Genomic DNA, 25,759 nt, shown 5'->3' with positions numbered 1-25,759 from the left:
ACTGTGGAATTGGCAGGGCAGTTGTTGAAGTGCAATTTCTTCGTGATTCAAAATCTCAGCATTGATGTAATATTTGAAACTAATTTCCTGTGCAATTAGCAAGTAGGGGGTTCAACATTCTGTGTGGGATTAATTATGTGGTGACAATGTTTACCCCAGCAGTCTGTCTCATTTTTCATGTTTCCTGAGGCAATCAAGCTCTTCTCCTTTTGCTATATGTAGTTTGTAAGTCAATCGGACACATTCTATCTTCGACTTTGATGTGATTTTGTGCTGTAGGATAATTTATTATAGGGATGTTAAAAAAGGATTCTCCAGTATTATTTATGTGTATTATGTTCTGTTAGAGACAAATAATGTAATTGTAAAAGGATGGAAGAAGAGAATGGTTAAAGAACTTCTGTCAAACGCGTGGAAGGTAAACTTTAAATGAAAGGTGTCAGCACATGTGGACGATAATTAATAACTGAAGTAATCAGCTCATTGGTGTAGCAGCAGAAGCTATATGCAGTATAATTCAACTTGGGTGAATATTAATTGTGGAAGATGTAGCGTCTCTTGGCCAGACGTCATAAAAAGCGCGTGATAGAATTTTTTTCGTGTGTGTAAGACCAGTTAACATGTATCGATATAGTGTCACGCACATGGCGAAAGAAAAATAATTTAAACACGAATAAACATGACCAAGTGAAACAATAAAGCAAGACTGTGTAAACATTTCACGAATTTATTATGTGTGTATGTAGAACATTCATAATTATTTGACGTTTTATGCATTTTTTAAGTTTGAATCCATGACATATCATTATCTTGTTAAATGAATTAGTGATTATGACCTGTGCCTCAGATAAAAAGGACAATTCAGTATATGTATAAATAGTAAAAAGCATTGTAATAATCTTTCTGTTCTCTTTGGGTTTCGTTACGCATAACACTTGCGTGTTAAGCAAATGTATATGCTAGCCGTGAGTCTTTTGTTCATGAAGCTTGAGATCCGCCATTAGGCGAGTTGTTGTAAAAAGGTGTGTAAAATTAATGCATTTTTGTTTGAATATATAGAGTGTGAGCAAATATGTTTTTTAAAATAATTTGTAAAGTTGCCAGCCATTCGTCCCGTAAATAATTTAGACATTTTCAGCATTTAATTTAGCGGAAGCCGCTGTACCAATCTGCGAGGGCAACGGCCACAGACGCGGCCCATTTAAAAAATATTTATTTCAGGCATCGCAGTCGCCTCGCTGGTAAAGCGAGGTAACATAATAATATTTAACATTTTCTTACAGCTTCCAGCAGTGCCGGCAGACTATATCATATTTTTCAGTGCATTTCTCAGTTTGATTTGGAAGGTACTGTGCGACATGCTCTACATAACGAATAACTGTGTTATGACTGTATCATTTTCACATTTTGTGGCAAGGTCTGCTCTGTGAAACTAAAGCAATATTTTACATTTTTTCCCTGAAATTAAGAGAACACGGGCTAGCCGCGCACCTATTCTAATTAACAGTATTAAAAAATCCACTGCGTAACGTAAACAACATTCAGTGCTGTAACGATCATTTGAATTTCATTACTGACTTTTCTAAATACGATGCAAGGTAGTGAGTTCAGATATAGTTTTCTTTCTTTCTTGATTACGTTGCAGTAGCAAGTGAATGTTCCCTACATGATTATCCAGAGCAGATGTGGAAAAACAATAATTTGTTCCACGGTGTGCCACCTTTATGATAAAAGTGTTTATTCCCTCTCCCACTCCATGTCTGAACTTAACATATGTGTGCTAGTGTGACTCATACAGCCAAAGTGAAATATTTATTCAACATTACTCAAAGTTACTTGCTTTTATGAAGAAAGAATTACTAAGCAAAGACAGTGTAATAACATTGAATCAAAACCATAGTAACATGTTACAAATAATTTTGTGTACTGCCATCAGCTCTAAGTTTCAGTTTTATATCAGTCTGAACATTGCAAATCCAAACTTCAATAAAAAATGGTTCAAACGGCTCTGAGCACTATGGGACTTAACATCTGAGGTCATCAGTCCCCTAGAACTTAGAACTGCTTAAACCTAACTAACCTAAGGACATCACACACATCCATGCTCGATTGAGGATTCGAACGTACAACCCTAGCGGTCGCGCGGTTCTGGACTGAAGCACCTAGAACCGCTTGGCCACCGCGGCCAGCCAAACTTTAATATCGTAAAGTAAAGTTACTAGTTACCATGTACCAACTTACTTGCTGCTACACATATATGATCATATCTTAATAAATAAAACCACAAGCCGAATAAAATTAACTCCAGTGGTAAAAAAAGTGAGAGGTGGAGTAAGGGAGACGGAATAAATACTAGAAGTGTTTGTGTTCAGTGTATTCAGTATATGTGAGATATCTACCTATAGAAATGTCATGATACAACCTTTCCTAATATTAAGCTGCAACATTAAACATAATTGCCTTGAGTAATGTGTGTGGAAAGAGTAAGTGAGATCTGTATGTATATCGCCCTCAGGCTAGAATGTTAAGCAAATAATAGTTTTTCTAAGTGATAATTTTGTCTGGTTGTTAATGAGAGTTCAGTTTGCCTTAGCATAAGGATCTGTTACTGTGGACTGTTTTTCAGCAGAATCAGTTTTGCATTAGATAAGCAGAGCAGGTGTTTATTAGATAATGAAACAATAATGAAATAATAAAATAATGAGTTAGGGAGCTTGTATCTGCAGTAGGGATATTTTTTGAGAATGCACTCCACTAGTTAACAAGGTAACAAATGTAAGTAAAATAATGGAGCTTGTGACGTATAATTTTATATATATAAATTTTCGGTGCATACAGTGTCGCCTTTCAGTGTCACACAAATTTTTATTTTTAAAGGGGACCACTTAAGACTATTTCCATGGATTCGGCCCTCAAATTTCTCTCTCATATCACAAAATTGTCGTCTGATGTAGCAGAAACTGAAAAAATAAATTCCTTTTAAAGCACAGTTTCGTATATAATTTATATTCAAACCCCTACACCTGTGTCACAGAACAAATCCTACATCGAGAATACTATACACAAGTTTAAGGGAACAAATGCTTCCGATAATTATTACAGTATTTAAAGAACATCAAAATATGAACAGGCTGAAATGTACAAACAGTACGTGAGACTATTTTAATCAATTCAACTGTAAAAAGCTAAGGAGCATATTATTAGCAAAATGAGAAGTATGCAAAAGTGAAATGCCAAAATGACCACTTCTCAATTAGGAGTAAATCAAAACAATCAGAATGGCTGAAAGAGAGCACAATAACATGAGCCATAAAAGAATAAGAGCTAAGCAAATAAGCAAATAAGAGAAAAGGCAAAAATGAGATGCCAAAAAAATGAGCGTGGACGAACTCCGTCGGCACTTACGGTTGCGCTCGTGACGGCACCTCGCGGCCCGTATGTAACACGCGCGCCTGCGATCGCAATGCACTCTTAGCTCGCGCGGCGGCGTCTAGCAGCCCGTACGCAAGTTGTGCGATTGCTGTCGCAGGTCGACCCTTAATCTATGATGTTACAAGCTGACAGATGTGACTAATGAAAAATATAACCGTTTACAAACAAATGTGGTGTAGCTGTATTGATGATCTAATTGTGAACTACGCAACATTGGGTACTGTGTATATTGTGCAATTCACGACACTGCAACTGTGAATGTGAGATTAACAGAAAGAACAATAGTTTACTCAGGTACAGGTCATATAATGCTGCATCATTGAATCTGTATATTATCCGAAAACTATTTGTGTTTTGATGAATTACGAGCTTACTGGGACAAAGAAAAATAATTTTGCCGATTCACTGACTAGACTGATGTGAATATGCAGACAGGTCAACCATTTGGTAACATTATGTGATTTTTGTGAGAATTTAATTTTCTGTTTGTATGAGAGTAGTGCTCATGGTTCAGTAGTGAAGTGGGGCGATGATTTGGTACAACTTCCGTCCCCTTAATTTTGAGTTGAATAGTAATTAAGTTACGTGACGGTGACTCTATGGGAACAGGATACGAATAGCAATGTATGTAATAAACTGTCCCCACTAATATCTGCACATACATATATTTCGACAATTATCATACACGTGCACACAGTACAAGGTATATGAACAGACTGAATTAACATGGCGGCACGGATGAATGACCTGAGTCCCAAAGATAAAGATTGTCTATGGTCGATATGACCTATCAATGCCACAACTCTATTCGTTTTTCATAACATAATGATTAGCATATGAATGCTACTGCACGTCTTGAGTTTTTTGGATTTTGCATGGGAAAGAAACCCAAATCTTTCAAATTTAACCAATTTCAGACAGAGTTGTGACTTTGAGCAATGTTTTGTAGTGTAATGTGCTCTTGGTTTTAAAAATTGAAAGTGAAAGTAAAAGACTGTGAAATGCAACTGTGGAATTGACGCCTACATGATTTACAACAGGCAGTACTGCATGTCCACCCCTATTTTTTCAGCCAGTACGTCAACAGTGAAGACAACAAACGAGGGACCGCTATACAAGGATGAATCCTTTTACCTTTACACTGACTGCTGCCATGATCCATCTATCAGAGTCTTTTCTGGAACTTTCAGTGGCCTGTCCTCTGATGCAAGCCAGTCTACTGACTTCAGACTTTCACCTCTGATGCTTCATGGAGCTGCCACCGGACTTCTGTTGGAAGCTGGTCTTTGCCAGAAGAGACCTCATGCCTCTCATAATATGGCACATCATAGTGTTCATGCAAAAACAAACAATTAGTGTACAGTGTGAGACATTTACTGTGGCTGTAGTAATTGCAATACAGTCTAATGTGAGAGGCAGTGCATTGGACATACTGGCTCTCACACACTTCAAGACAGAGACTTGACTGAGAACTGTTTTTCGAGTATGTGAAGTTAAGCTCCAAAGAAGGATTTTGGAAGGCTTGCATTCTTTTCCATGAACTCGTTATTCCAGTCTAATTTTACCATGTTTAACCTTATGTTTGGGCCATGGCACTTATTTCAGTAACATCACCAGAATCCACACAGTGACTGAAATACTGAACACACAGTCATACTTAGTTGTCTTCACGCATGTATTTTTCTAGTTCAGTGTAGGTTCTGTATGCAAATCAAAAATGAAAATTTTAAAGCATGTCACACTTCTTGCGTTACACAAACTGTCATCAGGACTGCCCCAGGAAAGTGTGGTTGGAGTGCTCTTGTTTTCTACATACATAAACAAACAGATGGATGGAGTCAACAGTAATCTGCAATTCCTTGTTGATGAAACTGTAGTGTACAGGAAAGTGTCACTGTGTTGCGTGACTGTTGGTGGATACAGCGTACATGGACGGAATTTACATTTGGTGTGAGTAATTGCAGCTTGCTCAAAATGAAGAAAAATCTAATTTAACGCAGATTAGTAAGAAAAAGAATCCTGTGAAGTTCAGTTGTTGTTGTTGTTGTTGTTGCTGTTGTGGTCTTCAGTCCTGAGACTGTTATTTTGCAGCTCTCCATGCTTCTACATCCTGTGCAAGCTTCTTCATCTCCCAGTACCTACTGCAACCAACAGCCTTCTGAATCTGCTTAGTGTATCCATCTCTTGGTCTCCCTCTACGATTTTTACCCTCCACATTGCCCTCCAATACTAAATTGGTCATCCTTTGATGCCTCAGAATATGTCCTACCCATCGATCCCTTCTTCTAGTAAAGTTGTGCCACAAGCTCCTGTTCTCCCCAGTTCTATTCAATACCTCCTCATTAGTTGCGTGATCTACCCATTTAATCACCAGCATTCTTCTGTAGCACAACATTTCAAAAGATTCTATTCTCATCCTGTCCAAACTATTTATCGTCCATGTTTCACTTCCATACATGGCTACACTCCATACAAATACTTTCAGAAACGACTTCCTGACACTTAAATCTGTACTAGATATCAACAAATTTCTCTTCTTCAGAAATGCTTTCCTTGCCTTTACCAGTCTACATTTTATATCTTCTCTACTTCGACCATCATCAGTTATTTTGTTCCCCAAATAGCAAAACTCCTTTACTACTTTAAGTGTCTCATTTACTAATCGAATTCCCTCAGCATCACCCGACTTAATTCGGCTACATTCTATTATCCTCGATTTGCTTTTGTTGATGTTCATCTCATATCCAGCTTTCAAGACACTTTCCATTCCATTCAGCTGCTCTTCCAGGTCCTTTGCTGTATCTGACAGAATTACAATGTCATTGGCAAATTTCAAAGTTTTTATTTCTCTTCTCCATGGATTTCAATTCCTACTCCGAATTTTTCTTTTGTTTCCTTTACTGCTTGATCAATATACAGATTCAATAACATTGGGGATAGGCTACAACCCCGTCCCACTCCCTTCTCAACCACTGCTTCCCTTTCATGTCCCTCGACTCTTATATTTGCTATCTGCCGTCTGTACAAATTGTAAATAGCCTTTCGCTCCCATTATTTTACCCCTGCCACCATCAGAATGTGAAAGAGAGTATTCCAGTCAACAGTGTCAAAAGTTTATTGCCCCACATGTTCCAACATTTCTACAGAATCCAAACTGATCTTCCCCGAGGTCGGCTTCTACCAGTTTCTCCATTCGTCTGCAAAGAATTCGCGTTAGTATTTTGCAGCTGTGACTTATTAAACTGATAGTTCGGTAATTTTCACATCTTTCAACACCTGCTTTCTTTGGGATATAATCTTGTATTATAATGGTAGCCATGGGCTCCGTGTCTATCTTGGCCACAATAATGCGTTCACTGTGCTGTTTGTAGTAGCTTACTTGCATTCCTATTTTTTTATTCTTTATTAAACCTACTACTGCATTATCCCCATTTGATTTTGGATTTATAACCCTCTATTCACCTGACCAGAAGTCTTGTTCCTCCTGCCACCGAACGTCACTAATTCCCACTATATCTAACTATAACCTATCCATTTCCCTTTTTAAATTCTCTAACCTACCTGCCCGATTAAGGGATCTGACATTCCACGCTCCGATCCGTAGAATGCCAGTTCCCTTTCTCCTGATAAAGACGTCCTCTTGAGTAGTCCCCGCCCGGAGATCCGAATGGAGGACTATTTTACCTCCAGAATATTTTACCCAAGAGGATGCCATCATCATTTAACCATACAGTAAATCTGCATGCCCTCGGGAAAAATTACGCCTGTAGTTTCCCCTTGCTTCCAGCTGTTCACAGTACCAGCACAGCAGGGCCGTTTTGGTTAGTGTTACAAGGCCAGATCAGTCAATCATCCAGACTGCTGTCCCTGCAACTACTGAAAAGGCTGCTGCCCCTCTTTAGGAACCACACGTTTGTCTGGCCTCTCAACAGATACCCCTTCGTTGTGGTTGAACCTACGGTACGGCCATCTGTATCGCTGGGGCACGCAAGCCTCCCCACCAACGGCAAGGTCCATGGTTCTTGGGAGGGATGTTTAGTTATTTTACCTATATGTGTAAGTTTATTATAACATAATAATATATGTGTTCGAAATGTAATATGCACTGTAACTGAAATTTTAAATGTGTACAGACATATCCAGTATCACTCTAAACAGTGATCAAAGGATGAGTAAATGATTAATACTGCATTAGTGCTGGGCTGCTTGACACTGTCATGTCAATTAAATATTTAGACATAACATTGTAAAGCAATATGAAACGCAATTAGATGTACGGAAAGTGAATCATCAGTTTAAGTTTATTGAGTGAATTCTAGAAATATATAGCTCATAGGAATGAAGCTTAAGAGGGTGTCTGCATGGGCGAATGTCTGGAGGTGGAATTTTGGGGAATAACGAGAGCTGCTGTTCCTGACCATGCCTTAGGATGTGGGTGGAGAGGAGTGGAGAGGATGGAGCCCTGATCAAGGGAGGCAGGGTGAGTTCTGTTTAGATCTGGTAGTATGGATATATATCAGGGCAGATATCCAGGAGCTCTTTGCTTTGTGGGGGAGTAGCCATGTATGTGAAAAACGGCATCCCATTTGAGTCAATTGATGTTTCAAAGTACTGCACTGAAAAGGTGTTTGAATGTTGTGCAGGTGTGGTTAAATTTAATGGAGCTAAACTTCTAACTGTTGTTATTTATAGATCCCCAGACGCCGATTTCACAACATTTTTGCTAAAGCTAGAGGAGGTTCTTGGTTCACTTTATAGGAAATACAAAAAATTAGTTATATGTGGTGACTTCAATATTAATTGTATAAGTGATTGTGCAAGGAAAAAGATGTCGGTAGACGTCCTTAATTCATATAATCTTATGCAAACCGTATTCTTTCCAACGAGAGTGCAAGGGAAGAGTAGAACAATCATAGACAACATTTTTGTTCATTTCTCATTACTAGAAGGGCATTCTGTTAGAAAAAAGGTGAATGGCCTTTCAGATCATGATGCACAAATTTTAACTCTTAAATATAGTTATCAACTGTGTAGGAAAGCTGATCCAGTTGCTGTAGAGACCTTTGTAAACCTTATCAAGGAACAAGAGTGGCAAGATGTTTATAGCGCTGGTACAGTAGACAATAAATATAATGCTTTCTCAAGACTTTTCTCGTGCTCTTTGAAAGTTGCTTTCCGTTAGAACGTTCAAAACAGGGTACTAGCACAACCAGGTAGCCTGGGTGGCTGACTAGAGGGATAAGAATATCTTGTAGAACAAAGTGGCAATTATATCAAAACGTTAGAGACAGTCAAAATCCAAATGCAGCAGCCCATTACAAACAGTATTGTAAGGTGCTTAAATATGTTATTAGGAAGGCAAAAAGTATGTGGTATGCAGATAGGATTGCTAAGTCTCAGGATAAAATTAAAACCATATGGTCAGTCGTAAAGGAAGTGGCTGGTCTGCAGAGACAGGTCGAGGATATAGAACCAGTGCGTAGTGGGAATGTTCGTGTTACTGATAAGTCGCATATATGTACAGTATTTAATAATCACTTTCTGAATATTGCAGGTGAACTAAATAGAAACCTTGTCCCAGCAGGGAATCATATAGCGCTCTTAGAAAAAAGTGTTCCGAGACTGTTACCTGAAATGCTCCTCCATGATATCGACAAGAGGGAGATTAACTCAATAATTAAATCAATAAAGACCAAGAACTCTCATGGATATGACGGTGTATCTAGCAGAATACTGAAGTATTGTTCTGTGTATGTTAGCCCAGTACTTAGCCATATCTGTAACTTTTCCTTGAGGAGTGGTCGGTTTCCTGACCGATTAAAGTACTCTGTAGTGAAGCCACTTCATAAAAAGGGAGACAAGGATAATGCTGACAACTTTAGACCTATTTCCATGCCATCGGTATTTGTTAAAATTATCGAGAAGGTAGTATATACAAGGTTACTGGAGCATTTAAATTCACATAATTTGCTGTCAAATGTTCAGCTTGGTTTTAGAAATGGTTTAACAACTGAAAATGCTATATTCTCTTTTCTCTGTGAGGTTTTGGACGGATTAAATAAAAGGTTGCGAACGCTACGTGTTTTCTTTGATTTAACGAAGGCTTTTGACTATGTTGACCACAAAATATTACTGCAGAGGTTGGACCATTATAGAGTAAGGGGAGCAGCTTACAAATGGTTCGCCTCTTACTTTACGAACAGAAAGCGGAAAGTAATTCTCCGCAATATTGAGAGTGGTAGTGATGAGGGATGAAGTAGTGAAGGCAGCAGAGGATCAAGTAGCTAAAAAGATGAGGGCTAGTAGAAATCCTTGGGTAACAGAAGAAATATTAAATTTAATTGATGAAAGGAGAAAATATAAAAACGCAGTAAATGAAGCAGGCAAAAAGTAATACAAACGTCTCAAAAATGATATCGACAGGAAGTGCAAAATGGCTAAGCAGGGATGGCTAGAGGACAAATGTAAGGATGTAGAGGCTTATCTCACTAGAGGTAAGATAGATACTGCCTACAGGAAAATTAAAGAGACCTTTGGAGATAAGAGAACCACTTGTATGAATATCAAGAGCTCAGATGGAAACCCAGTTCTAAGCAAAGAAGGGAAAGCAGAAAGGTGGAAGGAGTATATAGAGGGTCTATACAAGGGCGATGTACTTGAGGACAATATTATGGAAATGGAAGAGGATGTAGATGAAGATGAAATGGGAGATACGATACTGCGTGAAGAGTTTGACAGAGCACTGAAAGACCTGAGTTGAAACAAGGCCGCGGGAGTAGACAACATTCCATTGGAACTACTGATGGCCTAGGGAGAGCCAGTCCTGACAAAACTCTACCATCTGGTGAGCAAGATGTATGAAACAGGCGAAATACCCTCAGACTTCAAGAAGAATATAATAATCCCGATCCCAAAGAAAGCAGGTGTTGACAGATGTGAAAATTACCGAACAATCAGTTTAATAAGCCACAGCTGCAAAATAGTAACACGAATTCTTTACAGACGAATGGAAAAACTAGTAGAAGCTGACCTCGGGGAAGATCAGTTTGGATTCCGTAGAAACACTGGACTTATCTTAGAAGAAAGATTAAGGAAAGGCAAACCTACGTTTCTGGCATTTGTAGACTTAGAGAAAGCTTTTGACAATGTTGACTGGAATACTCTCTTTCAAATTCTAAAGGTGGCAGGGGTAAAATACAGGGAGCGAAAGGCTATTTACAAGTTGTACAGAAACCAGATGGCAGTTATAACAGTCGAGGGACATGAAAGGGATGCAGTGGTTGGGAAGGGAGTAAGACAGGGTTGTAGCCTCTCCCCGATGTTTTTCAATCTGTATATTGAGCAAGCAGTAAAGGAAACAAAAGAAAAATTCGGAATAGGTACTAAAATCCATGGAAAAGAAATAAAAACTTTGAGGTTCGCCGATGACATTGTAATTCTGTCAGAGACAGCAAAGGACTTGGAAGATAAGTTGAATGGAATGGACAGTGTCTTGAAAGGAGGATATAAGATGAACATCAACAAAAGCAAAACGAGGATAATAGAATGTAGTCGAATTAAGTCGGGTGATGCTGAGGGAATTGGATTAGGAAATGAGACACTTAAAGTAGTAAAGGAGTTTTGCTATTTGGGGAGCAAAATAACTGATGATGGTCGAAGTAGAGAGGATATAAAATGTAGACTGGCAATGGCAAGGAAAGCGTTTCTGATAAAGAGAAATTTGTTAACATCGAGTATAGATTTAAGTGTCAGGAAGTCATTTCTGAAAGTATTTGTATGGAGTGTAGCCATGTATGGAAGTGAAACATGGACAATAAATAGTTTGGACAAGAAGAGAGTAGAATCTTTCAAAATGTGGTGCTACAGAAGAATGCTGAAGATTAGATGGGTAGATCACATAACCAATGAGGAAGTATTGAATAGGATTGGGGAGAAGAGAAGTTTGTAGCACAACTTGACCAGAAGAAGGGATCGGTTGGTAGGACATGTTCTGAGTCATCAAGGGATCACCAATTTAGTATTGGAGGGCAGCGTGGAGGGTAAAAATCGTAGAGGGAGACCAAGAGATGAATACACTAAGCAGATTCAGAAGGATGTAGGTTGCAGTAGGTACTGGGAGATGAAGAGGCTTGCACAGGATAGAGTAGCATGGAGAGCTGCATCAAACCAGTCTCAGGACTGAAGACCACAACAACAACAACAACAACAACAACAGTGATGTTCAGTCGCAATGTGGCACTGTTAAGTGGGGCATTCCCCAAGGGTCGGTGCTGGGGCCACTGCTGTTTCTTAGTTATATAAATGATATGCCTTCTAGTATTACAGGTGATTCAAAAATATTTCTGTTTGCTGATGACACCAGCTTGGTAGTGAAGGATCTTGTGTGTAATATTGAAACAGTATCAAATAATGTAGTTCATGAAATAAGTTCATGGCGTGTGGAAAACAATTTGATGCTAAATCACAGTAGGACTCAGTTTTTACAGTTTCTAACTCACAATTCAACAAGAACTGACAGTTTGATCAGACAGAATGGGCATATTATAAGCGAGGCAGAGCAGTTCAAGTTCCTAGGCGTTTGGATAGATGGTAAGCTGTTGTGGAAAGCCCATGTCCAGGATCTTGTTCAGAAACTAAATGGTGCTTTATTTACCATTACAACAGTATCTGAAATAAGCGACATTTCAACAAGAAAAATAGTCTATTTCGCATATTTTCATATGCTTATGTCGTATGTTATTATGTTTTGGGGTAATTCTTCTGATTCAAAAGGGTTATTTTTGGCTCAAAAACGGGCTGTTCGAGCTATAAGTTCTGTAAGTTCAAGAACCTCTTGTCGACCCCTATTCAATAGTCTGGGAATTCTCACATTGCCCTCACAGTATATATTTTCTTTAATGTCATTTGTTGTTAGCAATATTAGCCTATTCCCAACAGTTAGCAGCTTTCACTCAGTTAATATTAGGCAGAAATCAAATCTGTATGTGGAATGCATTTCCTTGACTCTTGTGCAGAAAGGAGTGCAGTATTCTGCTGCATCCATTTTCAATAAGCTACCACAAGAACTCAAAAACCTTAGCAGTAGCCCAAAGTCTTTTAAGTCTAAACTGGAGGGTTTCCTCATTGGTCAGTGCTTCTATTCTGTGGAGGAGCTATTGGAAAAGCTAAAAATTTAAGCAAATTCCAGTGTTACATTGTTGATTTTTTTTTTAAACTTATGAGTTGTCGCCTGAATATGTTTTTATATTTCATTTTATCTGTTTCTACTATCGTGTTATAATTTCATGTATTGACTTGTTCCATGACCATGGAGATTTGTCCTTAATTTGGTCCCACAGAACAATAAATAAATAAATAAAAATAAATAAATATCGTGGTTGTGTTAGGGAAGGTAATTACAATTTCATTGGAAGAGGGTGTGGAGGATGGGGAAGTGTAGCTTTGGGGTAATGTGGTCATAGACGCATGGCAGAGTACCAGGAGTAGTTATCAGAGGGGATGCTAGGTGGGGGGGGGGGGGGGTAATAGTGTCAAATGTATGGGTAACATAGGAAATTCAGAGCTTTTCAAGATGTGGGAGTAAGGGTGGGGGGGGGGGGAATTTTATAAGCTGCTAGGGGATGGTGGTGGGAGAGGGGATGTGAAGTCAGAAGGCTAAGTATAGTGCATGGTGTTTGAGAATCTTAAGGGCCTGATAAGAGGATGGAGGAGTGGAAGCGCATGCCACATTGCATAGCAGAGGATGGATGGGTCAGATCAGGGATTTACAGGTTTGAAGAATTGTGAAAGGATAAAGGATGCAATCTCCATGTTTGGCCAGTTACGAGTTTAGTGATTTCAATCTATTGAGAGCTTTCTGTTGAATGGTGAGTATATTGCGTTTCCATGTTAGTCGGGATTCAAGTGTTAGTCTGTGGTGTTTTAGTGCTTTAGTGGATCATACCTTTCATTATTTTCTTTTGTATTCTATCCTCCAACATTTTCTCCGCATGTTCTAGCCATTATACTTGAGAGGTTTGTTCGGGTTGGTTACACCAAACAACACCGATTTTGCAGTAGTTCATTTATTCACCTAAACACATGCAAGGCTCACATAGAACTGAACATGGCAGAACAACTCAAAGACAATGCTCATCGGAGTCACCAGTGGGGGTATTTTCGGGTTGGTTACATCAAACTACACACATTTTGCAGTAGTTCATTTATTCACCTAAACACATACAAGGCTCACAAAGAACTGAACATGGCGGAACAGCTCAAAGACAATGCTCAGAGTCCAAAGACAATGCTCAGAGTCTAAAGACGAACACATATTGTGCTGGTGTCGACCACATTGGCGCCACGTACTCATTGTGATTTGAGAAATTTTACTATATCTCTTCTTTGTATTAATGCTTGTAGCTACGTGTTATAAGATATCCTGCAGACTTCTTCCTCATTTATCCCTTTTGTGGGCAAATGAAAAAAATCTTCCCACTTCAAGAAAACTGTTCCAGGCCCTGTGACATACACTGTTCCCACCTCTGTATGATTGATCCATCAAGTGAACAGTACAAGGTGCTGTTTCCAACTGGAATTTCCCCCTATTATAGCTGTACAATCTTGCAGAGGCATTGTTTCATCAAATGTTGATCTGTAGTGGAGCTTTTGAGTGCAATTATTTTGACTTTCCGCGATTTTGTTCTCCTTGCTTTAGCATGAGGTAGATAGTTCTGATATTTGTTACTGTAACTTATTGTTTAGTTTTTCCTGCTAATTGTAAAATATTTTATTTACATACCTTGTGGACATCACCTGCAATGTTTGATTTTGTTGGTGGGAGATATCCCTCCCTGTCGCTATAGTCTGAATCATTTTCCTATCAGATGGCTCATTCCCTAAATCTCAACAATCCTAAACATGTCAAACAGTCAGGTTACTGCTGGTTATTCTTGGTTTTCCTGAATGATATTTCAACCAAGTGACTCGCAGTTTTCTTCAGGTGCTGTCTGATACCGATCCCCATGTGAAACGAGTCAAGTATTTATCTCTGCTGCACTAGGGTTCTATTATTTGCTAGAATTAAACATCACACCAATTCCAGAGTGGTCAGCAGAATTGAGCTTTGAGTGAGCTTAGCATTAGTCAGAGAGAGAGTACGTGCCATGCACCACCAACTTGATGTGACATCCAGAGAGTTTGTGTCTCTACACTTTTTTATAGCAAACTCTCTAACCAGACAAAACTGTGACCTAGTTGATGATACCTCCTGCTCTCTAGCAGAGTGCACACAGAATAAATCAGTATACTGCCAGCTAGCCAAGTTTGAACATCTTAACAACAAGGCATAGCAGTACGAGGATACTCAAATGGTTGTCAACCTGAGTGAGAAGGAATTCAATGCAACCATCTTGAAAGTACTGAGCAAGGGTCTTAATTTCACAGGTAGTCACAGAAATTATCCTGTTGCAGCCTTTTTCAATGAAGTGCAGCAGATGGTCTGAAACTTCCTGCCAGTGAGGCTGAAGCAGTCTGATGAGACACATGTATGGCACTCACCAAAACCAAGCTGCCCAAATCAAACATGTTTGATGATGTGGGGCTGGCCCTCAAGCAACTCCAGGAAGATGATAGCTGATAATGGGAATGGTACTGTCATCCTACAGAAGGCAGATTATGACAGTAAAGTGTGACAACTTCTGGATGACCCGGCATTCAAACCAGTAGAAAGGGTCCCCACAGACCAGGTGGATAAGATGACCAGTGCTCTTCTAAAAAAAAATTAGTCTTCCAGAAAAGATCATTAAGCAGCTAAGGCCAGAAGCACCAGTACCACCAAGACTTGACGGCCTCCATAAGGTGCACAGGGAAAGGCACCTTAAGAGGATGCTCTTGCCTTATGTGAGATAGTGAGTCCATCACATTCGGAGCTCAGAGGATTTCCTATGTCATATCAGGCAGCTACAGATCACTGACTCTGACATCATGGTCAGTTTAGACATGGTCTCCCTGTTCACCACATACCATTGAATGATTCACTTGAGCTCCTGGACTTACACAGGCACATATGGAGCTCATTGTACTTCCTATATGGGAGTCAGTTCTACAAGCAAACGGAAGGCATGGCAATGGGCAGCTCTAAATGGTGATGGCCAATCTTTTTATGGGGAGATTAGAAGAGGAGGCACCTACTTCAGCTCCAGATCGACCAAATTCCCATTCCTAGATGTACTAGTCAAGAGAAAGGCAGTGGTACCTTCAGTCACAGTGAGAATCACAAACCTACTCACACTGATTTGTATTTGCAAGGCAGTAATTGCCTCCACCCGGGACAGAAAATTGGTGCACTCAGAGCTCTGGTTCACTTGGCATGAACTCTACCTGATTCTCATAACTTAGTGATGGAGATAGAACACCTATGATCTATGTTATACAAAAATGGATACTCTACTCAAGATGTTCAAAACGCATTGTGCCCTGCTTCCCTGACAGATGTTGCCCAAGGAGCGTAAAAAGAAATGAAGGAGGTCACATATTTGCAATACATCAGGGTGATATCTGCTAAAGTCAGCAGAATTCTTCTCAGACATTACATCAAAAGCATGTTTCATCCACCCACCAAGATTAAGACTCTGCTAAGGAGTGCTAAAGATGACCTGGGTCTACAGAAACCAGCCATTTACCACTTACCATGTCAATGTGATATGGGATACATCATACAGAAACTAAGACTGTTGACATCAGGTGCAAATAACACCAAAGGTACACCACACTGAGACAGGCAACCAAGTCAGTGGTTGCTGAGCACTGTTTAGAGCTGAGTCATTCTATGGATTACAATCATACCAAAATTCTAACACAAACATCGAAGTATTGGGACAGCATCATCAAAGAATCGATTGAAATTCAAGTCATAGAGAATCTCATTAACCATGACATTGGTTTACAGCTGAGTTCTGTCTGGAACCCAGCACTCGATCTTCTGAAGACCTGATGGAGGCATCATCAAGGCCCCAGGGAACACAAGTATGATTATGGAGTTTGAGAAAACAGCCCAGTAGAGGTACAAAGGGCACATGTACCTCAGATAACAGACCCAATACCTGAGGACATTTCACTGAGTCTAGAGTGGCAATTTGAACACCAGTGGCCTGGAAATAACACAACAGCGGCCCTTGGCAGGCATGGTTCTTAAACAAACACCTGAAATGGCGAGCTACTGTTACAGAATATCCTAGATCACAGGAGGACTTGACTGACAGCATTCAGGAGATAAAACGTCTAGCACAACTTGGATGTCATCCAAAACTTCATAAAGCATGGTTGACAATGTATAATAGCCCCAACGTACACATGCAGTTATTGGAACAGCCATGGCTCGAAGGAAACAGTACAGACACTGCTATCAGACAGCACCTGAAAAAGACTGTCAGTCACACAGTTTAAATATCCTTTAAGAAAGATGCAAATAACTGGCAGAAACAAGATTACTTAACATGAAAATGCTTCACTAGGAAAACCTGAAGGATTAACAAACCTAAAAATGTTGCAGAGGTTTACATTATATTATTTTCATTACCCAATAAAAGTGATTGGGGAACTGGTAGAGATGAAGGTGCTGTCACTTAACTGAATGTTTTAGATGATATAACTGCATGTGATTTAGTTACATTTGGTGGAGCAAGATGCTTATATAGGTGAACTTGACACTGAATAAACTGTCCTTCCTGTAAGTGCCAGTAACAATAACTTCGAGATTGAAAGTGGAAGTTAAATTGACATTGAAACTGAAAGTGAAGATGAATGGAATAGATATTGTTCTTACTTTGGCAATGTGAGGAACAACATTCAAAGAAGAAGGGAAGGTAAACTAAAATTTATTTTTAGTGCCAATGAAAGTTCACTTATTTTTTCTGAGTTCTTTGGTGATGATATTTTCACTTTCATTGTAAATTAAATAAACTTTTATGCAAAACAGAAACATGTTATCAGAATCCCATCAAAAACCCAGATGGACAAAACAATTCAACAAATTAAAGCTTTTCAAGGATGGTTTATTATAATGGTCATTCATGAACTTCCTGCTCTCTCTCTGATTTTTTGAATTCAGACCATATTCTGAAATTAGAGCCAATTACTGATGTTACCACAAGTGAAAGGTTGAGGAGACTATTCAGTTGTATAATAATGAAGCAGCAAAACCTAGAAATCATGCATAATATGACAAATTACATAAAACGCATCCATTGATATAAAAATTTTATAGAATTCTAAGGACAATTATTGGCCTTCATCATTTACATCAGTAAGTGACTCAGTGATTTCATAAAAGAAAAATCATCAGTGAAACAGTACATGTGAATGAAGCTTGTGAAATGAGGCTGCAAAGTGTGGTGGTTGTCAGATTCATTTTCTCAATAAATAATGAACTTTTATGTTCACACAGCCATGTGGAAAACAGTAACATGTCATAGGGCAAAAGTGTTGTTGTAGATCTAATAAAGGAAATACATAATATAAAAAACATAGTTGCTTTCGATAGATTTTTCACCACTTTGAAATTAATGTCAACACTTCTGAAAAAGTGTGAGAATGTGATGACCAGTAGGACAGATTTACCCAAAATCATGATGGAAAACTTCAAAAGTGGAAGAAGGGACTTTCAGTTTGAGATGAAAGGAGCAATTTCAGTTATAAAGTTGGTGGACAACCATCCTGTAACTTTCCTGTCTTCTCTTCATGACCCAAGACAAGCAACAGTGATAGAAAAGAAAAAAAGAGTGGTTCTAGTACAGACATTCTCTGTTCTGAAGTTGTGACAGGATACATCAAAATAATGGGTGGCATCTATAAGTTTGATAAAGTATGAGACAGATATGCTGTTGACAGATGCTCTGAGAAGTAGTGTCATAGAATATTTTATTTCCTGGTGGATGCTACCATATTAAACAGCTAAATATTATGGAAAATAAGTAAAATAGAAAGAGGAGATTATGATCGGCTCATATACAGATCCTGTCTGACAAGGCAACTGGCTGGTCGCTTCTCATCCTGGAAAAGATGTCAGAAGTTCCTATTTCTGTCAAAAAGGGTAAAATATCTGAAGATGCTCATCCTGTTTCTGTGGGACTCACCAGTCAGTTTCAGGAGACACCTACACGTAGCACCATCATTGTAATACTGGTCCCAATGCACCAGAAAAGTGCACTCATTGTGTTTGTACATAATGTGAAATTTAACTTTGCATTGATCCATGTTTCAGAAAATTTCGTGGAAAATAATTGTGAACAATAATTATAACAAAAGAAGTAAATTTTTCAAATAAATATGAAATATATTGAAACTCTTCCTTATATCATTTAACTTTGATGGAGGGCAATGGGAAGAATATTTCCCATCTCATGTGTGGACTCACTTTTAAAAACACAGCAAATATGGCATTTTTATGATTCATATATTTATCTGTTAAATATTATTTGCTTCCAATTTATTTAAAGTAATCACACAATAATTCTGTCCATGAAAGAGTTATTGAACCATAACATTCACTTATTAATTTTTGCTCAAAGCTTCTTTGAGCAGTCTCATCATCTTCTGTCAGCATCCATAGTTATGACCCATATGTGACTATTGGTTGATCTAGGGAGTTGTAACAAGACTTCCTGAAGAGTTGTGAATTTGCAAAGTAAGCTCTGTTTCCTGCTTGTATCATTTCCCTCATAGTCTTTCCAGTGCTGTTATAATTTGATATTAAGGCAACCAGGTAACTAGAAGAGGACTCTGGGAGGGATTCTTGAGTACTACACGAGTATTTGAGATCTCTGCCAGGTTGGATCAGTTGAAGGCATCAATGCAGTTCAGAATTGTTCTGTTGAATTTGTTATCAGTAGTTTGTCAACATGTTGGTAATATGGAAGTGCCCCATGTACAAAAATGGGAATCCCTGGAGGGAAGATTGAATCATTATGTGAAACACTACTGAGAAAGATCAGAATATCAGCATTTGCTGCTGACTGTAGATGAATTCTAGTACTATCAGCACGCAATTCACTTCAGTACCACGAAGACAAGATAATAGAGATTAAGGCTGTACTATGGTGTACAGACTAGCAGTGGTACAAGGTACCCACCACCTTGTACTGTATGGTGGCTTCTGGAATATGTTTATTTTTTATTTATTTATTCATCCTTAGATATTTCAATACAACAGTACCGGAGATATTATATACATTACAGAAATAATATATACATATTTAAAGTATAAACAAATTAGGACAGAATTAGGAGAGGATAGGACAGAAAGTTGGCCATGGCCTAATGGATGGAACCATCCCAGCATTCACCTTAACAGTTTCAGAAAACCATGTAAAACCCAAGCCTGGATGGCCAGATGGAGAGGAACACACACTGCTCTCCCTGAATCAGAGTCCTGTGCATTAAGACTGGCATAGCCACCTCACCCGTTACGTGACTGGAAGGGGAATTACATAGCAAACATTCAGACTGCAGCACACACAAGAAGTAAATCAGTGAAGTAAATACAACATGAAACTTTGATATAAAACACTTCCGAAGAAGTAAGAATACATGAACACATTATATAACACTGTTGAAACATGTAACACATGAACACACAAAAACCTGTTGACACTACACCTGTCACAACTAATCTAGCACCAGATCCATTCTCTGAGAAGGTATATTGCACTGAATTTGAAACAGAGAACACAGAAAATCAATGGCAGAAACATTCTTTTGGGAAAACAAAAGCATAGGTTGTTGATCAGTTAACAGAATCAAAAGAACTCGACAACAAATGAGGACCTAGTATTCCTGTAAGCTCACATATTCATTTAGATTGTAGAAACACCTCTCAAAAAGAAGTGATTTGAGCTGTGTGTTACAAGCCACTTCTTTCTCCATATAAGTAGACAGTGGATTATAAGGAGTGACACCAAACTGGCTCACATGTCCTTGAGTATGAGTTGTTCCTACTTGTTCTATATGGAGGGACCCACAATTGTGAATACTGTAACTATAGTATTCATGGTTGATTTGCTAGTCACAAAGACTAGCTCTTTTCATCAACACACATTTTCGTATATGTAGAGGGAGGGTACAGTACTCAGACAGAATTTTTATAATAAGGGCTTCAATGAACCACAGCAGAGCTATATGGTAAGATTTGAATAGCTTTTTTCAGCAATGCAAAAATTTCCTTTACTTTAATTGATTATTTATTTTACACCAAAAACTATTCTGAAAGATAAAAGAGTAAGATAGTAACAAAAATAAGACATTTTAGCGTCCTCTGATGATCAAACTTCACAAAATTATTCTCAGAGCAAAGCTTGCAGAACTGAGTCCCTAGGACAGTTGAGTTAAATGGTATTTGCAGTTTGACTTGATCAACATACATTGTTAAAAGTTTTGTCGATTGTACCCTTTCTAACTCAATTCTGGCAATTACCAGTTGGAGATCTTGGATTTGTTGATTCATATTTCCAAATTTAATATAATTTATCTTCTTCGTATTAAAGGTCATCCTGTTGGCATTGAACCATGAATGACTGGACTTCAGGACTTCATCACTTGTTGTGGACAGATATTCCTTGATATTTCTCACTATTGTACTACTGTCATCTGTGAACAAGTTTCCGAGGTGTGCATCTCATTTATGTAAGTGAAGAAAAGATGGGAGCCTAGCATTCTACCGTGCAGTAAATCTATTCTGGCTCTCTTTGCACAGATACGAATCTGATTTTATCATTAGAATGAGGTGATGTGGGTTCCACAACATGTGCTTTTTCTGCACATATGATTGAAACCATTTGTTATCTATGCCTTTCACTGCTATTGCTTCCAAATTATCAGAAAGAATTATGTGTAATCCATTATGATTGTTTATGGGCTTCTGAAATGGATAATCCAGGATGGAATGTAACAATATTATGAGAAGGATAGTTGCCAGTAACCATAAAGTGGAGATGATTTTAAGGTCTTCTACCTGTTCAAAAGCCATGTTGATTATTATTCAGCAGACCATGGTCATCTACATACTTGGTGATTTGCTGTTTCATTAATTTCCCAATTACTACAGAGACTCTAGCAGACATAAATGTAGATCACAAAATTCTTTGCCTCATGTGCTCAAAAATTATTTTCCATTGTGATTCATCCTTGTCATATGCTACGCACTAAGAATTGTCAGTGTTGCTTTAGTATACATTGTATGTGGAAGGTTAGTACAGAATCTTTCAAATTTAAGTGTAAGCAATAAACAGTAATAATTGTCTGTAGCATAATTAATTTTTAGGAACTTATTAGAAGGATTTAGCACCATGGAAATAGAGTCAAATTTTAAATCTAAAGTTGAACAGCTTATCAGTTTATCATAATGAACATATTTCTCTTTGTCAGTGTTGATAATATAGTCTTTGTTGTGTCTGAAACGCTGGCAAACATATTTGTACACAAAATGCAAATATTTCCATTGCAGCAAAGTAAATATTTTTTATAAAAAGTATGAAGTCATGAGACATTATTTTGGTTGTCCATAGATGATATGGACCCCAAACTGTCACAGCGTGGCTATAATGTCAAGAAAAATCTGTACATTTCTTGTTGTATTTACCAGTGTGTGATTTGGACATAAAGAAAAAAACTTCAAAATACAGTTGTGATAAAAATCCTCTTTAATTAGAGAAAACAATAAAATGAAGTTCAGGAACATAACTGCAAGGCTATTACAATGGTGATATTTTAATGTGCTGAATCATTGCTAATGAACTGTAGACCTGAGCTGTGAAAAAGTTATTATTTGCTGTTATTACAAGGTCAGGCATGATAATGTCCCAAGAAAATGAATTTATGTAAGAGCTGGTAAGAATTCAATCACTTTCTGCATATTAAAATAGACGCAAAATGAGTAAATAATGTTACTTCACAAATAGTTGTATTACTGTAGAATGCATAGGACCATAACAATATCAAACTTGAATTGTACTTATTGTACCAATTAAGTCAGTATTGGACATTTTGTTTCTTCAGACAACAAACATGATGGATGCATGACTCACCCATTTAAATATTATTTCATCATGCCCGCAGATATTATAATGTTATTACATTTAACAGAAACATTTCCATTGTTAACCTACATTTCATTAAATAATAAATCAATTTATTGCACGGAACATTTGTAATATTTATGTTCCTAACGATTTTGTGCCTAAATAATGTTAAATGCTAAGGAAAAGACTTTAGAAGTGTCAGAATTGTACATGTTCTTTCATAATATGGTCTGTAAATCAGCAAAATAAATTTTTAAGAAAATCTGCCAAAGACTGATTGTATAAAGATTGTTAAACAATCTAATTGCATATGTATCTACATGTATAGTAAATGTTTTACATCTGACACATTTTTAAGAATGAGTGAAATGCTACTGAAAATTCATCATAGTGCGACATGTCTCATTGTCTTGCACACGTTCTATCTTGTTGTACAAGTGGCATTAAAAGAGAGCATTCATAATCTTATTTTTACTCAGGTTTATATCTTATGCCACTGTGACACCACTCACATTACACAGAAGTGAAGAAAACCTACAGTACTACATCCATAGCACTCAAACATGCATTAACTCATAGTGATAAAGTAAACTGTATCCCACTTATTGAACATTCACTTAGCAACTCACAGTCCACAGAGAAACGTAGTGGTGATTTGCACTTAATATCAGCACAGTATTTTGTAACAACAGCAGCAAATAATTTTGTCCAAAAATCCCAGTTTCCATTTTTTGGGCTCTTGCTCCCCCATGCATTATGTAGAATTATTTGCAAATACCATTCATAAAGAGTTGTTTTGTTATTAACTTAACCCAAGATTGCCGCAGAGATTGCAATGATAGGAGCACGGTTAAACTGTGGCTCATACGTGAAGCTACTGGAAAGTATAATAATACTTGAAGGTATTGAAACAAGCTATATTTTCAATAAAACCTGTATGTGCTTTAGGATTGTCCTGGAACAGACTTACCTCAGTGATATATTAGAATATATAATAGAGCTGTTTCGGAAATTTGGCTGTAACATGAAAATTCTGTTGGACACTCTGAAAATCCTACAGCTCAGGAAAATTAGATCTGCTGGTTGCTACACTAATAATTACACCATGTCGATGATTAGCTTTTCAAAATGTTTCACTTTGAAGCTGTATGCGCATTGCATTAAAAATGATTTTAATTTTGAAATTTGAGGGCTAGAATCAAAATTCCTAATGTATGTATCTTTCAATAAAACAACTGTCATTCAATGAATTGATAATGGTCCTGTTGTCATAATAAAATCTAGAACATCTTCATTGTGACAGTGAAGCCATCAGCAACAAAGTATTTTCGAGGATGTGTAGAAGACAAGGGAAGCAGTCAGACACAATTTTGCATAGGATGTATGCTACAAAGAATAGTGAAAGTCCATACAATGATAATATGAATAATTCAAGCTGTTCTCTTTGCAAACAGGTTGTCAGCATTTTACCATCTCACCATAGGATTATCAAATATGTTCATATTTACGGAGACAGCTGCTAATTATTTCTTAATATTTATGGCTGCAATTAGTAAACAGCTCTGACAACTGTTGATTGTGTATATGTGTATATGTATATGTATGTGTATATGTAACAGTAAGGGAATATCCCATTATGTGGAATGAGGAGTTGAACCCTACTGAAATTCATGTTGGCTACTGTATAAGTTGCTCCCTATTACCTAGTGTAAGAAGCAGTTATGTGACTGAGGTTCCTTTCATGATTCATGGCATATGTATGGAATATTTTAAGTGAAATGTGTTATTAAAAGTTTACTGTATACACTTGATGGCTAATAGATCATTCTTCTTGTTGGACTAAGTTGTGCAGGTGATGCTAAATAGGGGATATTAAAAAGTATAATCAGATCTCATAGTTTCACTGCACAATGAAAGTACATTACTTTAGTTTGTTGGTTGGTTGGTTGATTTGTGGGAAGGAACCAAACAACGGGTCATCGATCCCACATTGGTTTGTAATGAACTCCATGATAGTAGAGTACAGTTTTAGGTGCGCTTATAATAACAACTACCAGTGAATTTTTGGTTTGTTCTCTCTTACTTAAAACCCATAACCTCCATATGGTTGAAACCCATGTCAATAACAGTGGCCATTAAAATGACATGCAATTAGAGATCTGAATGAATATTATCAGAACAAATGCTGTAAAAATAGATACATTATGTAACACTCCCCTGTCCTATTCTTCTGCAGATGAGTGACACTAATATGTCTGTTACACTCACATCAGAAATATATTGAATAAATTTTTCCGTGGGTAAAATGTACTAGGAAACATTTTTGCCATGAAGAACTGGGGTTAAAAATTCTTGCCTTGCTGTCACTTGTCTAAAAAATGGAACCAAACAATGACATAGAGCTGGTTCGAAGATTTTTTATTGCTGCTTTTATTAGAACATTAGTACAAACTAATAATTATCCTTTTTTACACAGTAGGTGGAATATTAGTATGAACTTCTGGCAGTTTCTTTATCAAACATGTGACAATGGGAGATTATCAAAACTAGCTACAAATTTTGAATAAACTACCATTTAAAACAGGAGAGAAACAAATGAAACTGGCTGCAGTTGTTCAAATAATACCGAAAAAAACGTACGTTATAGTTTCACAGAACTAACAAACAATATTGTTTGACTTTAGACAGCTCTATGTGAGAGAATGCCAGATGCCCATTGCTAACCAGATGAATAATTATTATGCAGCTACATCTGGAAATTTCAAGCTTCTGTTTTATTGTGTAGTATGTAAGATACAGTTTTCCTCTGTTCTATACATTCTGTACAATCCTGATGTATCTGATGTTCATGGATGACTGCAATTGTTACACAAATTGTCTTTCATCCACATTGGAGAAAGTCCATGACAGTGACTTTTTAGGCTCGTTTAGCTAAACCCAAGTGCAGTGGTATTGGTGGATCTCACACACTGTCACATTCATATTTTTGTGTTACACTATAATTTTTCCCAAGGGCATGCAGCTTTACTGTATGGGTAAATGATGATGGCATCTTCTTGGGCAAAATATTCCAGAGGTAAAATAGTCCCCAATTCAGATCTCCAGGTGGGGACTATACAAGAGGACATTGTTTTCAGGAGAAATAAAACTAGTGTTCTAGAGGTCAGAGTGTGGAATGCCAGATCCCTTAATCGGGCAGGTAGATTAGAAAATTTAAAAAGAGAAATGGATAGGGTAAAGTTAAATATAATGGGAATCAGTGAAGTTCGGTGGCA

This window comes from Schistocerca piceifrons, chromosome X (genome assembly GCF_021461385.2).
Source record: "Schistocerca piceifrons isolate TAMUIC-IGC-003096 chromosome X, iqSchPice1.1, whole genome shotgun sequence".
Lineage (NCBI taxonomy): Eukaryota > Metazoa > Arthropoda > Insecta > Orthoptera > Acrididae > Schistocerca > Schistocerca piceifrons.
Note: the sequence above shows the minus strand (reverse complement) of the source record.